Source organism: Calidris pugnax, unplaced genomic scaffold (genome assembly GCF_001431845.1).
Source record: "Calidris pugnax isolate Ruff unplaced genomic scaffold, ASM143184v1 scaffold44, whole genome shotgun sequence".
Taxonomy (NCBI): domain Eukaryota; kingdom Metazoa; phylum Chordata; class Aves; order Charadriiformes; family Scolopacidae; genus Calidris; species Calidris pugnax.
In genome coordinates this window covers 41474297-41491490 of record NW_015094506.1, presented here as the reverse complement: position 1 = coordinate 41491490, position 17194 = coordinate 41474297, and positions in this window count along the sequence as shown.

Genomic DNA, 17194 nt, shown 5'->3' with positions numbered 1-17194 from the left:
AGAGACTCTGGAAATGTTATGATTGAGGGGAAAGATTTCAGCATAAACTCTAGTCCTTATGTTACTGTGCTCTAATATACATGTCCCAATCAAAGTAAAAGCTTCAATCAGAGATTGTATTTTCACAGACTGCAGAGTCAATCAACCTTAAAAAAAGAAATCCATAGAAAATCAGGCCCTTTTAGTTCTGGTACTAATTGTTTCACAGAAAGAAAGCAGGCTGACTTTCTTTCAGGCACTGTCAGTGATGACACTGTATCTACTATCTCCTTTTTATAAAATACCTCAATGGCTAACTCATTTCCCCAGAACAGGGGAGACCTAGGGTCAGTGCCAGTTTCCATCTCAGGGAATACAAACTCTCATCTCTCACCTACCTGGCAAATGCAATAATCAACAAGATAGTTTATTTGGAACAGCAGGAAATGTTTGTCTTCTCGCCTTGTTGATTATATAGAAAAGAATTCAAGATTATCTGGGATAGTAAAAAAGAAAAAGACAAGGAAAGTAAGAAGATGAGAACATGACTTTCCGGTTTATTAAACATTGCCCTTGAAATGGAGGAAGCTGCCAATATCAGACAATATATAAAAGACAGTTAATCCATTTTGTTCATGACCGTTGCCTGTAAAACAGAAAAAAAAGAACTTCAGAGCAAAGGCTGGAGCTCAAATATCTCCTCACCAGTAGGTTCTTTGGTCTGATGAAACTTAAGTTCATTTTTGCACAGAGGTACAGCTTCAGCAGTTGGGGTTGCATAGTTATAAACCTACACAAAGAAACCCAGCACGTGTCACCTGGGGGACAAGACACAAAATAACATTTAGGTTTCATTACATCAGGGTGCCGTGAGGTCAGGCTTCTCACAAAGGTTTCAGGGTAATCCCAGAGCCTGCCATGGCGTCAGCAATGTGTACAGTCCCACAGGACCTGGACATAAAGGGGAAGGCCGAGATCCAGTCAGGAGCAACAGAGATGCTCCTGATAAGGCTGGAGACCAGGCTGCAATGTGGGTCCAAGGTCGGTACAGGAGATAGGGTTGGAGGCAGGGCACAGCAGGCTATGACACATGTCCCAGGGTCCCTTCAGAAGATGAACTACTTCCAGAGGTCTGTTCAGGAAGATGGAGCTGGAGCTAGGCATGTCTATAACATCACTGAGGCAGCTCAGGCTGAGCTGCTAGGGGCCCCCGGGGCCTACAGGTAGAGGCAGGGTGCCAGGAGCAGCTGGGCAGGGACAGTAAGCCCCTTTGGGGGACTAAAGCCTTGGACAGATTTCCGTTAGGCAGATGACTTTGTAGTTGGGATCTACTGTGTCACACATGAACAGCCTAATTTCTGAGCAAAGACAGAAAAAGAAGGCATCGCTTTGCTAAGCAGAGAGATACTAGGTAGCATTCTTGGATTTAGCCATCGGAAATCCACCTCACTTCAATGAAGACTTCTGTGTTTTATCGGAAGTAAGGATAATTCCCTGAGTAAATTCTGAATATTTCCTCCTTGTCCTGCAACATCTGTAGCTGGAAAAGCTGAGCTATTTTTAAATTGTCTGGAATTATGCAGGGAGGTAACATTGTGAGAACTTGGACTGATTTACTGCCTTCCCAACACACTTATTTCTTTGGGGAACCACTGCTGGGGGTAATATCGGACTAGCTTTCTATTGAGGAAACCCCACAAAAGAAAATCCTTTGTAAACTAGCATGTATGAAATTTTACAAGACAAGGTATACGGGAAAATGTCATTAACATAAAAGATTTCCTCAGATTTAAATAAAACATAATTGGGGATTCCTTTGCATTGTATTATATGCCATTATTTAGCCCACTTTTTCACTTGTAGAGAGAACATAAGAAATACTTCCCTGTTGGAAAAAATAAAGTGATGTCAAGTCACAAAATTTTATTTCTAATACGAAGCTACTACTACATACATGACACTGTCATTTGTTTACTACCACTGGGCATTTGCAGTTGCAACATATGAAGGACTACCACCAGAATAAATTCCTTTCTAGTTAAATATTTTAGGATGGGAAACAGTCAAACAACAAGGTATCATCACTGGAGACAAGGATGAAAATCTACGAAAGGGGTCCTGTTGGCACTGCAGACACTCTGGAAGAGGGATTTCTGCCCTCTATTCTGTAAAATTAAGCAGCCTTCTATCACAGAAGATAGCAAGCTTCTGAAATGTACATTTCCAGTGTCAATGCAGAGGAAAATGGAGCTGTATGACCCTTCAGCATTTTCAGCTAGTCATACCGCTGGGTAAATCAAAGCGCTAAAGTTGTCTTTATTTTATCTGTGTTGCTCAAGGGTCTCTAAAGTGTTCTCGTGGTTTAACCACAGCCGGCAGCTAGGACCACACAGGGTCCCAGGATAGGGAGAAGAAGGAGACAAGGAGGGGAAAGGGAAAGAAAAAAACCCATGGGTTGAGATAAAGACAGTTTAACAGAAAAGAAAAATATTGATGATGGTGATGATTACACAAGTCACTCTCACCACCCATTGAATTGGAACCTTCCTGAGCAGAGAGCACAGATTCCCTCCCCCTGTCAAACTCCCAGTTATATACTAAGCATGACATCTACAGCACAGAATATTCCATTGGCCATTCCATTGTTCTGTCCTTCTCAGCTTCTATGGGAAAAAGTCCTTGAAAATTATAAACATTTCTTAGCAACAAGTAAAACAATATTCATTATTGACATTCCTTTCACAGCAACCATTTAGAAAGAAAATTAACTTTTTCTCAGCTGAGACCAGGGCAAGTGTCATTCTGCAGTCAGAAAAGCTGGAAGATATGTTCTCTTGCAAAGTCAGTAAAAGAGAAGGACTTTAATACTCTCTCTGCCTAATGAGTGACTCTTTTTTCATTTTTCATCTATTTCCCTTCTTCTACTGTTACTTTTTTCAATTAGACTTTGTGCATTATGAGGACACAGCATCAATACTATGGTGACTAGAGCATTCAACATGTGGAGAAATATTAGATGAAGAGCAAGGGTAAGATAAGATTTTGTAACAATTAAATTAAAAATAAATTAGAAACTACTATCTATTATTAATAGAGTGTGTAAGAAATGTTTTACAGTTATTCTCCCTCTTTCATCCTCACAATTAATAACCGTTCTGTGGCTTCCACAGGGTGTCTAGCATTCACAAGGCTGAAGACAACTCAAGGCTGAGTTTAGGGGCTCATATGAGCATTCTCAGGCCCATCTGTAAACAAGATCAATTCACTAAGACAAGTAACATGGAAAATTTCTAAATGGAGCTGGGGGACCTCAGGCAGTTTTATAAAAAATGGTCAAACAGTGCTTAATTAGACTACTTAAATTCAGATGTGAATTAGACTGTCTGAAACTCAAGACAAGAATTTTCTCATGCTATTTTACACTGGTACTATGAAGAAGATGAGGGGAAACAGAAGTTGAATAGAAATAAACTGATGAGGCATCGCTTCACTATTTTGCTAAAAAGTATATCCTCATTAGCTGGCTGTTCTTTGCACTTCTTTGTCAAGCATGGACAATTATTTGTCTTGTGATTTATTTTTTTTTCACTCACAGAAATCTTTATGAAAGATGTTGTTTGCAAAAACAGAAGTATAAAAGCAAATTCACCTGTGTAGTTTGCTGCACAGTTAGATCTTTCGTGGCTTGACTTTAAATACATGTGGGATTTTAGTGGCTCTGCTGATCCAGAAGACCTGAAATATTTCATAGCCGCTTAACAGATTTGTTAATTTAGAGGAAAGACTGGACTAGATCTTCAATTTATATCCTTTACATACAGAACAATGATTCACTGAACATAAATATAGAAGTTGCTTGCTTCCCAATTTTCTCTTTCAATTCTGCTACTGCAGAATTGAACTTAGGAAACTCTGGAGTCATTTTGGCTCCTGCAGGTTGAAAATAAATTAGCATACTCAGGTTTAATGGGAAGTTTACAGGTAGGCATTGCTGCTGGAGAAGACCTTAACTTAAAAATGATAGCCCTGCTGAAATAGCTACTCAGTTTGTTCTTCCCACCACTTTGTTCTTCTCTTTAGTGATGCTTCTTACTGCATTTCCAGTTCTACCTCCTGGACCAGCATTTTGAAGACAGGACATAGAAGAGTACTGCTCTTCCTTATTACTAGAATAATCTTTATCAACAGTTAGCTTTATAATAAAGAGGATTTTTCTACAGTACATTGCAAATCAAAACCACTTTATTAGACAGAGTCACTTCATGGGCTTCCATTTTTTTGCTGACTTAAAATGCTTTGTACATTTCTAATGATTTTTTACATTTCGTTACTGACATAGAATTTTTTAAAATTGTTCAGGTTTTATTTCATATGATAGTAAGCCCCAGGACTTTCTAAGTCTAGGCTCACAGGTAAACTTACAAATAACTGTACAACACTGCTCAAGAAGATCAATCTATAAAAATTTATAACCGAGGATTGGCCAGATCTTGTTGTTAAGACTAATGACATTATGCAGAAAGACTGTTTTATTTTGCCTGAAATTTCACAAACTAATTAATAATCAATGAGAAGAAGATGAAGGTTTCAAGGAGATTCTATAAATTAATTTCTAATCAGAGAAGATGAATGAATGTTTCAATAAAAGAAGAGGTAAAAAACTACGAATGCTGTGAGATGCCAATAAACTCACCTCTTCAAAACTGGTGTGGTTGCTGCTTTTAGCAGGTTACCAGTTCCATACCTCCACATTTTCTATGAAGGGTCATTTTGTGATTTCTTCTGCTTCCTGCCTCTGTGAGACAGGAATCTTTTTATGGTATGTGCTTGGGGAGGTAGTTCACAGATTTCCACTGGGTTTAGCAGATACTATGACTGTAGATCTGTAAAGTGTGCTTGGCTTACAATCTGACTAAGACATTGCTGGCTCCCTGTCATCTCTCTCAAAGTATTATCTGGACACATGTCTGTTCGTGGTGGTATAGGCCTTAGGTGTTTAAAAGGTACTGAAATCAGAATCTGATGGCCAATGTCTAAAGATACAAAATGGGAAATGCTCACTCTATTGTTACTTTACCTAAGGCAGTGCTTAACCACCATGGGCACTACAGCTTGCCAGATTTAGCTTTGCTAAAAGCTGTTGACATAGAGTAGTGACTCAGACTTCAGACTAATACACCACTCAGCGCACAGCTGATTCCAAAGAAAGAAAACCTCAAGTAATAGGCATTATTTTTAATACATACCTTCCATGGATTTTTCTGATAAATTTCCTCATATCAGCCATTTTACAAACGTCTCAGAGATTCCTTCCCTTTTGTATATGTGAATTTTCCATTTTCATAATCACTCAGTGGCTAGATCACTCACTAGTGGGAGAGTGAGATCAGTATGACCGACTCAAGTTCCCTCTCCACTTAAAGAGATTCCTTCACACAGCTGCCATAGAGTGTCCCCAGCAGACAATAACCCCTCTGCCACAATAATTTTTCTTCCTCCTGATGAAACAGCTCTACTGTGCAATAAATTGTAAGTTGTTGGAAAGACTAAGTGGAAAGAAGACAAAAGTAAGATCACAAAAGAAGGAATAGAGAGAGTAAACTGGAATACAGCTCTTCAATCTGTCGGTTAGGGCACTGAATTATTGTTGGTGTGATTGCCTCAATTTGGAAGATACACAAGGATGTAAAATTTTTTATCCTTTTTCAGCTCTTCACCAAATACTTAGTATTGGTTTCTCAGGAAAAGCTATTAGGGTAGATCAGCCTGGAGTCTGACCCAACATGTGACATAATAATTACTATTACTATTATTTCTGTCATTTTTATATACAGTGAATATACTATTATTGTCAAATTGACTAACTAGTGAAATACTTTGAATTTTCTAATTTAAATTTTAAGATACCTGAGAATAAAATTATAATATTCTTACCTTACATCCGGTTAAAAAAATAAATAAAAATGCATATGCATATATGTTTTATATTACAACTATACAAATATGTATTTATTGAAGAAGTGAATAATTGCAAATTCATATCTTTATGTCAAGGCCTGAAGAAAAGCCTTGCATATAAGAGTTGGAGGAATTGTTCAAGAACAGTTCATCCTTGTGAAAATAATTACCTTCATAAAGTTAATTAGCTGTATAAGTGCTGGCTGCATGAGGTAGCACTGCCCAAGGGCAACCTAGCATCCATGAATCAGTGTAATTCATACACGTCCATCTCAGTCCTTTCTACCTTTTTGATGTTTTATGGCCCTGAGTACCCCCTTTTTTAGTATGGAATCATTTGTCATGCAATCATACTGAGGAATGTTAGTTTTATCAAGCATCCCTAGGACTGCTGCTTTCCAAGACCTTTCTAAAAAAGTTCCTGAGAGGTCTGTTTGTAAATGTTTATCAAATATTCCAGGTCTTTTATAGCTAGCAGAATTCCTTGCTATTTAAAAGAAGGACAACCAGAGAAGAAAGAGGATATATGTTCACATAAGCACTTTGAATATGGAAAAATATGTGTTGAAATAATAACCTATCAGCCTTTTCCATATGGAACCAATTCAGACACAGTAAACAATTCATCGGCTGATCCATTCATTGCCAAGAACTTGCTTTGGGTCATACCTAATGCAGTAGTCGTTTCTTCTGTCATTGGGAGATGAAATTTTAATTCTCAAAAAATCTCCAACCAACAACCAACCAAAAAAGAAAACCCTTACCCCCACAAAAAATGTTTAAAATGTCTTAAAGCCAGCAGTCCCTACCTGAGTCTCGTTTGTACTAAAGCCTGAGCTTTCAGTGGTTAAAGAGCATAAATTGATTGTGAATAGCACCAGTCACTGTGTACAGCCATTTGTAAATGGACACAAAGCTGAATAGCCCTATGAAAAGTCTAGTGGGAACGCCAGTCAGTCTCCCAGGGCTCTGCCACTGGAAAATGGCACCTCCATAAAATGTTTCAGCCTACCTAAGATCTGAAATCTCTCTCTGAATTTTTCTCTGTCCTTCAGGGTCATGAAAGTATTCTACTTCAAAAGGAAAATGCAAAGAACAAAGGAGCTTCAGAATGAGGCTTCATCTGCTCAAAAAGGGAACTAAATCCCGATTTTCTCTGTTCAGGGTCCAGAAATAACCTCAAGGTAGTACTGGGCAAAAGATACTCCAGTTTCTATTCCTTGTGGAACATGATTCTTGGTTTGAAAATACTTATATCAAACTGGAGAGATGATTTCTATGGGTTTTCCTTCCACATTATCTTCCCAAATTGACTCATGTGGCTTACACCTGGGTGAATCCCCCAACTACTTGGAGGTGTAGATCTTGTTTAGGTACATAATAGTCAAATATTCTGTGTAGGTGCAACTTAGCTGGCTTACACAGTCAAGATTTAAGTAGGGAAAAAACTTCCAGTCACTTTGGGAATTTTAGCAGAAAATCTTAATTACTGATAGATTTTAAGGCAGAATATTGAGTGGTATCTCTGAGTATTTCACTAAAACTTGGGATGTAGATACCCAGACTCCCATGTAGATAGACTTAAGCACCCATTTTAAACTGTTGGTCTTTACTACTGCATTGTTTCTTTGCCTTTTCTTTGATTTGCAATGTTTACATCTGATAGATAAAAATAAAATATGTGCCCTTGTGACCAAGAAGGCCAATGGTCTACTGGGGTGCATTAAAAAAAGCGTGGCCAGCAAGCCAATGAAGGTCATCCTCCCCCTCTACTCTGCCCTGGTGAGGCCACATCTGGAATACTGTGTCCAGTTCTGGGCCCCCCAGGCCAAAAAGAACAAGAAACTACTGGAGAGAGTCCAGCTGAGGGCTACAAAGATGATCAAGGGAATGGGGCATCTCTCTTTTGAGGAAAGGCTGAGAAACCTGGGTTTGTTTAGCCTGGAGAAGAGAAGACTGAGAGGAGATCTTGTCAATGCTTACAAATATCTAAAGGGCAGACATCAAGAGGATGGGGCCAGACTCTTCTCAGTGGTGCCTGGTGACAGGACAAGGAGCAGCAGGCACAAGCTGGAACACGGGAAATTCCATCTCAACATGAGGAAGAACTTCTTTACTCTGAGGGTTACAAAACATTGGAACAGGCTACTCAGAAATGTTGTGGAGTCTCCTTCTCTGGAGATACTCAAAACCTGCCTGGACGTGTTCCTGTCCAGTCTGCTTTAGGTGAACCTCCTTTGGCAGGGGGGTTGGACAAGATGATCTCCAAAGGCCTCTTCCAACCTCTACCAATTCTGTGATTCTGTGCAAATATAATATTTGCTGGTGTAAAATATAAGCTTGAACACATACAAGTACATATTCTGACATTATTGTCAGGGAAGGAGATAACCAAATATCAAAAATAATTAACAATAAGGACTCATTTGGGTTTTTAAGGTGCTCTTTGTGAATGTCTACGGCAAAAGAAACTGGTTACTGTAACTTCTAAATTAATGCTTTTTAAAGGATACTTTAAATATTTTAAAAATAACTCCACCAAATTCAAAGCTGTTGCATTGTGTGTCTTCGAATTCACCAAAAGATTCTCCTAAAAATGAAAAAAAAGTTAAGTCAAGATGAATTAGTAATTATAAAGAAGAATAGTTTACTAAAACATCCTGATTGCACACTTATTTGTGAAGTTGATATCGTACTCCATATGATAAGTTTGCTGTATACTCTCACGGTAACAGAGCTCTTTCTGTGGCTGTGATTTTGCCATCATGTCCGTTTCATATGACTTTGGCCTTGAATGGAAATGGTTCTTAATGACAACTTCTGACTTTTAATAGTTCTTGTAATACTTGGCAGAGGGGTATAAATCTGTGTTGATTTTGCAGCTACATCTACACTGCTTCACAACATGTACATGAAACATTGGGACCCAGGCATGTTCCTTAGCCACTTGAGTGGATGTGCTTTCTTTTCAGATAGTTCCTTCTGAATTAGCTTCAGATTAAAACCTACTACTCTATTGTCCCAAGAGTTTAGTGAATTAATGAGCTGATCAAGATGGTAGTTCACAATATGGCTGCTAAAATTTGTTGACTATAGGAGATTAACTTAAGAATTACTTACGTCCATTAACTTGGGCAGATGAAGTCTTCCTCTGCCCCAACAGTAAATAAAATACGTCAACCCTTGTTTGAACTTCCTTATTATCTATTAAGATGAAAAGGTTATTGAAAACAATAGTCCTCACGTGCGATAGAGTAGGGTTCAAAAATGTCAAAATTATGATCCATACAGACTTGTATGTTGAAAACCATGCTCTATACAAACTTATACAAGAATATAGTGCATGTGAAGCATACTGTCATTTGATCAAGGCTAGACAGGAAGAGAACCACATCACTTTTCAAATGGGGTAATTCTGAAATGAATCCCTTTAAAAATGGCTTTACATTTAAGAGTTGGAATCTCATGTCAGCTCAACCTTCTAGTGATCAATCGTTTAACAGATACAGTAATACTTTTCATCTGATAGGCAAGAGTAAATTTTGACGGTAATGCAAGTAAATATAAACAAGAAACATCTATCAGAAAGATATACTATCTTTTCTATAATAATCTAATATTTGGAAAAATTAGGAAGTAGTTGATTTTCCTTCTAAGGCTTCTAAATTTGAGAAAGTTTGTGACCGATGATGAATAATTCCCATAAAAGTGCCCTAACTATTAAGTCAATGGCACAGAGAAAACTGGGGAGGAGGGCAAGATGCTCTTTATCCATCCTGTTGAAATTATCTTTTTGAAATAATTGATATATGTGTGGTTAATGAAAAATTAATAGGATCTGAGAAAAAGACAAAAATAGGAGGGAGTGTCAGAGAGCTGGAGAGACAAAACCAGAGAAAACTGGAAGATCCCAGCTCTGGAGTCCAGCAATGCATTCCAGAAGCCCTCCCTTTGGAGATGGCTGTTGGCTGGCTTACCTAATAGATATTTCAATTTCTATTCTCATGTGTCTAAATTATCTGACATACTCTACAAAGAACTTGTGGATCTACCTCATCTTTGAATTATTCTGTTGGACCTAAATGCTTAAAAGTAAGGCACAGTAATGTCATCTTTAAGCCCGTTCTCTGACTCTCTTCTGCATCCAAAGTTGAGCAGTCATTTGGATCACCTTACCTTATACCTTACCTCAATCCCATGAAAATCTATTGCTTTGGATCAGGTCCCTAGAGAAGCATAAAGCACTGAAGTGAATAGAAATTGCAGGTATCATAACTCTGAGAAACCAGCTATTTAATTTGGTATCTGAAAAAAAATATTTTAAAGTTTTACTTTTAGCATATTTAAAAGTGTTATCCTTCTGCTTAAAAAGTTCGACATAAAAAGATAACTTCTGTTCCCCAGTCCTGATTACAAGAATGAAAGAAGTATATATTGGTTAACTGTCTGTCACTATACTGTATTCTCCTGTGTTGTATTTACAAAGAAACAAGAATTGTGTTGGTGCAGAAGAGATCAATAAGAAGTCTGTTATCAATCTACTAGCAAACTTTGAAGTTAGAAAAAAGGAGAACTATATTGCTTTCAAACATCCTTGACAGTTTAACAAAGATGTAGCAAAGACAGAGAAAGAGATGGGGAGGAGCTGTAATGACTGCCCTTGGTAGCAAAGAAAAGAAGAATGACTCAGGTGCTGAAGAGTTACATGAGCCACACAGTTTCATCCTTCAGAGGTTGAAAAGTTCAGGGCTATTAGCTATTTTCTTCTGCTGACAATGAACAAAAGAACAAAGCAAGAAACAGAATATCTGTCCAAACAGACTTTCCTCTTTTATTGGCCTAACAGCTTTATTTTCATCTAAGAAAGCGTGAAATAATGGAGCAAGGAGTCATGAAACATGCAATCTTTAGCCTTGAAAAATAGCTTTGTTAAGCCTTTAAAACAAAAACTCTTGATATATTTAACATGTAAGCTACATCACAGTTTGATAAAAAGTAAAAGCACACACGTATTTATTTTTCTCAAGTAAAATTTTATCATGCAGCTCTAAAGTTCTAAAGAATTCCCTCCAAGTATCAAATTTTACAAGAGGCAGAGCTGACTGCTGTAATTTTAGCCATTTAAAGAAAGAAGCAATCTAGTAACTATCTGATTAAAATAAGGAGGTAGCTTAGCAGGAGATACAAAGTATTTTATTGTCTCTTATACAGTGCCTCCATGGGATATTTTTAGATATTCTGGGACTGCATACGTGCCTTGTGGTCTCTTTACTGAAAACTGTTCTCCTGACCACAATATAATACCAAGATTAGCATCATTGCAGGTCTTTTTCCTCAGGGAAAGACTTTTGGCCCCAGAATCTTAAGAGTTCCTGCATGTTTTTAATCAAAGATACAGCTTGTGTCTCTTGTGCTCTTCAGCTTGCTTCATATGAACAATTCTGAAGAAGCAGTACACTCAGCATTCGTGGCAGTTTCCTTACTTTGAAAGAACATGCAATATAAGCTTCGCATTTCATTATGATTAGAAATTGTTAATCTAACTCCATAAGCATGCAAAATATTAGACCTCAAAAAATGAGGTCTTATTTTTAGCTGTAATGTTTGCAGAGAGGTAAGTATGTACGTTGAGTGTGTGAGCATGTATTTTTCAGGTTTATCGCACCATTTGGGGGAGCTGTTTCTCTGTGATTCTTGCCTGCTTACAATGAAGCTCCATTTTGGCCACTTGTGTCAGTGATGAAAAATCAGAAGTACAGATGAGGTGAAAAGAGCTAGTGTGATTGAACAGATGAAATTGGAAACAATAAGGCCTAACCTTGGGGATATATATCAGATGATTTGGGGGTGAGGGGAATAGATAAATGGTCAATTTCAACAGAGGAAGAAGGAATTCAGAAGGAAAGAGTTGAAGAGCTGAAGTTCTAGCTTGACTGCTGCTGCTCAAGAAGCTGCCCTGAAGGAGCAAGGAAGTGTTATCAGGAAGGACAATACTGGATATATGCAAGTCCAGAGCAAAAGGAGGTCCTGAAGAGATATGTGTGTGTTTGGGTGGGGATACACTATGGAGCTGAGGGAGGAAAAGACGGATTTGGTGTGACAGATGTGTAAGTAAGGTCTGCACTTTATGCATGCGTTTTTCCCTTTTTTTATCCCCCTAGGTCTGTGGTAATATCAGGAGAAGGCCGCAAACTGTAAGCTGAGGAGAAAACAACTGCCTGTGCACTGCAATGACCAATGCACTAAACCCCCCCCCCGTCCTAAAAAACACCACAAACAGAAAAAAACAACACTTCTTTTACCAAAAAAAAGAACGAACAAAGCCCCAAACAAAACACTACACAAAAGAATTAACATAAATGAGATTGTGGAGCTGTAAGTGGAAGCTTGTAGGGATAAATACAATTTAAGCAGGCAACCAATAATAAACTCTATGTCTCAATAAACATAAGTTGAATATGCATGAACTGGGCCTTTATATTAAAAGACAAAGCAGAAATGAATTTGCCTGTAAACGCTGATTAATATTTCTTTCCTCTCTCCTACTGCTTTCCCTCCCCCAGCTCTGCACAAGCAATGCATAAGTACTCCTTTTTTTGCCGTGCTATTTCCCATCTCTTGTGAAGTCCTTCAAGGTAGGTGCTGCAGGTACTGAGTGAGAATGCAAGCCATTAATATACTAACAAAGTAGAGCAAAAGCCACAGAGAGCATGTCTTCCTCCCCTTCATTGCACCTATGTGAAAGAAAAACTGTTTTACTTACTACCAGAGGTCACATGGAGAAGAGCTCTGACTGTATTTTTCACTGGCAAATGGAATAAAAAAAAAAGAAAAAAAAAAAACCAAAATGAAGAACAAAACCCCTTAGTATTTCCCTCACACTAGCTCAGAATCAAAGTTCCCTGATTATTTTGTGTCACAGTGAATCCCATAACAAATGGAAGATTACACAGCAGCCTGAGTTGCATATGCTTAAAAACATCCCTAAAATAAGCCACACTGGCAGACCATCATTAAATTACGTACTGAAATGAAGTGCATAATCAGTATTACAATATACTTGCAAACTACCTTTTCTCCTCACAAGTTCTCAGTGTAAGTTGTAAACTAGCTTGCCTGAGAACCAGTAGCACTGCTTACATTAAAATTAAGCTTCATCTGGAAAACGTTTTACTTCATTTACAACTACACTTTGCAATGTAAATTTTGCATTCAGGACTGTAAATGTCCAGTTACTTTTAATATATGGGTTTTTTTAAATCAAATATGTTCTATTTCATTTCTATTTCATAATCTACTGCCACTATTTGCCCTGAGTTCACCTCTAAAAAATTAACTTATTCTCTCACACTGATGTTTTTAAAGTTGCAGAAATTAAAATTAATTAGACTAGAAAGTGTTGGACAAAATTTGGTTTTACTTACTTTTCTTTTTAGGCATGATTTTAGCTTCTACAATTCCTTAACTTTCTATTTCCCATAGAGTTACTATTGCATCAAGTTAATCCACAAGTTGCACCAGCTTCTTAGGACACATTTTAAAATACTGAGCTAGATAATGGTTCTTACTGTTGCTCATTTCTGTTTGTCTGCCAACATAATGCAGTGGCAAAATAAGGTGACTTGACGACCAAGTGATTGCTCCATCTGCAGTATGTTTAGGTGAGACAATCACTGTAGTGTTCCAAGGCACTTTTCAAGGAATTAAATAAAAAAACCTGTATTCTGTCACTGTATGATGGCTAAATGAATACTTTTGTCAACAGTATTCACAGAACTTTGGAAGGAAGAAAAAAATCCAAAAATCTCATCTCTGATGAGCAATTCTTACTCTGGCAGAAATTCCCTTAATATCACTAAAAATTTTGAATGATCAAGCTACATAGGACTGGACTATGAATCTGTATGTTTCCTCTCATGTGCCAGTTAAATTATTCATGATGAATCATCTCTTGTGTTGTCTAAACAGGCGATACTGGGTGGCTATTAATTCAGCTAGTTATCACTTTCAGTGAAGAATTCCCTGCACAAATCTGACAGGAATGTCACCACTTTTTCAATCTCTCAAGTAAAATTAAAGACTCACTTGTTTTCCCTTGGCTTTGCATTTTTTATCTCCTCATAACAGACCTCACCAAACAATTAGCATAGTTTTAAAAAAATCCTCAAACTCCATGACAGGATGAGAGTACCATCTTGGTTCTTTCTATTGTTGAGGGAATATCAGCATTCAAAAGACAAAATGTTTTTAATGAAAGAAAGAGATTTTTTAATCAGTCAAATAAAATGCAGGGGTTTATAACTTTTTTTTAACAACTTGTTACAGTTTTGTAGATTCAGTAATGGCTCAAGTAAAAGTAATCTTGGTCAAGAAGTTCAAATGTAGAATGAGTTTTTGAGGAAATGAGACTAATCAAAGTCCAAACTCAAGTATCCTATCTTCAGCAAAGCTTAACAATTGTTAATACTCCTCAAGATTCTCACCACTCACCACCAGAATTGCCTCACCTAGAAATACAATTCATGGCAATGAAAGAAATAAGGAGAATAGAAGATTTGGTAGAACACACTAGATGTTTTGCTATCAGTACTTATTTTGGATGTGCTCATGATAGGTGCTATCAACAAGTGAACACAAAGATACGAATGTAATCCTAGCACTGAAAATTTTGCCCATTTTCCAACTCTGGCTGTGACTGGAGGCCGGATAATCCACTGTCTGGGGAGTTGCATAGAAGCAGTGCTAGAAAGAGTCTGGGATGGTAATGTCTTCATTCCTACTGCTAGAACAAGTCTCTAGAGCCAAGACTGCAGAAGCCCATGGAACAAAAAGAAGACCACTGCCACAGAACACTTCCCTGTATGTAAGCATCAGCTAGGACAGCAGAAGACTGTGGTCTCCTCTTGCATCCTTGCTGATGCTCTTTTAATTTATCACTAATGTGTTTATACAAAAATACTGGTTATGGAACAAATAAACTACAATAGAAAAAGATGCCTGAACGATGATATAGGGGTCTTAGTTGAGGTCTTCATGTGCCATAGACACCTGTTTCCCTGTTCTCTCTGTGTTGCGTCAGAATCAGTAGTAGGTATTCAGAAAGGATTCATGAGCGTCAGGAACTGGAAGATCTGGTCTCTCATTTCTTAAATGAGTTCTTTTCAAAGTCATGATTGACTCCTTCCATAAACTCATACTATAAAATGAAAAGGTTATGAATGTTTTTGCATACTGTCCCAGTCCTGTCTGTGCATTTTAGATGACTCTGCAGTGCACATAGGAAAATCAGGCTTTTTTGAAGATGTGTGTGCTAATATAGCTTGCTTCTAAGTCCTGGTGTGATTCAAGCTAAGACAGCTTTTTGGGCTGAACATGGAAAAGCCTTTCTACTGTTTGACACTTCAGATCAAATGACTGTGGTAGAAAGCAGGGAATGAAGTAATCTCTGAAATCCATTTGGGACTTGGCTGCCCAAACTCAACATGAATACTATGCAATGAATCTCCATTATTTCTACTGCCTGGCTACACTCCCTCATAATGTTTCCTATTGGTTTGCATGATAACATTATTTTTGTATACTGGATAGTGTGTTCACCTTTTTAGGAATATGGAATTTTTTTTTGAAACATTTTTGATTTTATTTTTTGTTTGTTGTCTTTTGAAATACTGTACTCCACATCTATACCAATTTGGAAAGCTTTGTTCTTGGCAAAGGGCTTGAAAATGGAGTAAGCAATATTCCAGCAGCCTATTTAAATTGGAGTGCAAAGTGATTTTTAGAAGTCCATCTTACCGGTTTGATAACTTTGGCAGTAAATAGAAGGTCGTTATTATAATGTCCTTGTTGCATACCAACAGCCCTTGTCAATACTACTTGTAAGGACAAAACAAAAGCATAAAGTTAGAGATAAAAGATAAAACATCATTTACATATGAAAAAGACATCTGATTAGTTCGAAAGTCTACTCTACTAGTATAGATTACTTATTCAATTGGTTTTAATTGAGGAACAATTCCACATGTGATCTCAAACCATTCCTCTTCTAATATGAAATTCACAACAACCAACCACATAATGTTCATTATGAAGATTTATCTGAGAATACTTGAATGACTGAAAACAAATAAAACCCTTGGGGAGAAAATGCTGTAACAAATATTGGGGTTTATACAGTTTATGCGAATTACTTCTGGACCATAAGAATTCAAACTCTCATCACCTTGTCATATCCCCTTTTCTGCAAACTATGAGCTCCACATAAGCATATCTCTGAACTCTCATATTTTACCATCTAGGTCTCCCATTTTGCACATCAGACTCCTTGTGGTTTTTTCCACAGACTTTGCACATACATTTACCTGGACATGATCAACGGTGCTTAGTTGCATTTCTTTGACATACTGTTGGAAGATCATATGCTCCATACTGTTTTCTGATTTTTCATTGTATGAAATAATTGTTTTAAAATTATTTATTAAGGGAAAAGAATCCTAAGTAAGGCCTGGGAAAACTGCACAACCTGTGGCATTCATCCTAATTTTCATTGAATCTCTTCCAATGGAAAGTGAGGCACGGGTTTTTTTGCTTGGCTGTGTTAAAGCTTTCTGACTCCTCAGTCAGCTGTATGTGATGATAGAACAAATACTTAATATTCTTTCCTTGCTGACTAGAAAAGAGAAGATAAGTCAAAACCTAGGCTTTTCACCTTCTGCTTCCTATGTGGAAAAAGCAAGGTGCCTTAGCAGGGATATGTTACAACTATGAAAGTTGAGTAGGAAATATCATTCTTTGAAGCAGCTGTGCTGCAGAGGCATTTATTTCCTGAAGCTCCTCCTTATTTTATGTAACAACACATTCACATTCATTGGATTAAGGAAACTACTATTCTAGGTTTACAATAGTGAAGTTTCAAAGCACCTTCCATCACTAGAAATAGTATTTCTAGTAGAAACTACTAGTATTTCTAGTAATAATTAAGTAAAATAGATACTATTAAAATTACTATTAAAAATAATTAATAGTATTTCTAGTAATACAGAAAAGTTTCCAAAACTTTTCTACCAAAATTTTCTGTAGAGCAAATTGACTACTGGTGGAAAGTATGAGCAAGAGCTGTTATGCAAGTTTTGACTCATAAGCTACCCATTTTTGTTAAGGACTGCTAACTGCATTTATTTTACAGTTAAAATGCAACAGAGAGCTGATGAGGTAGGAGCAAAGAAAATTAGATCTTGAATTGCTGACCATTTTAATA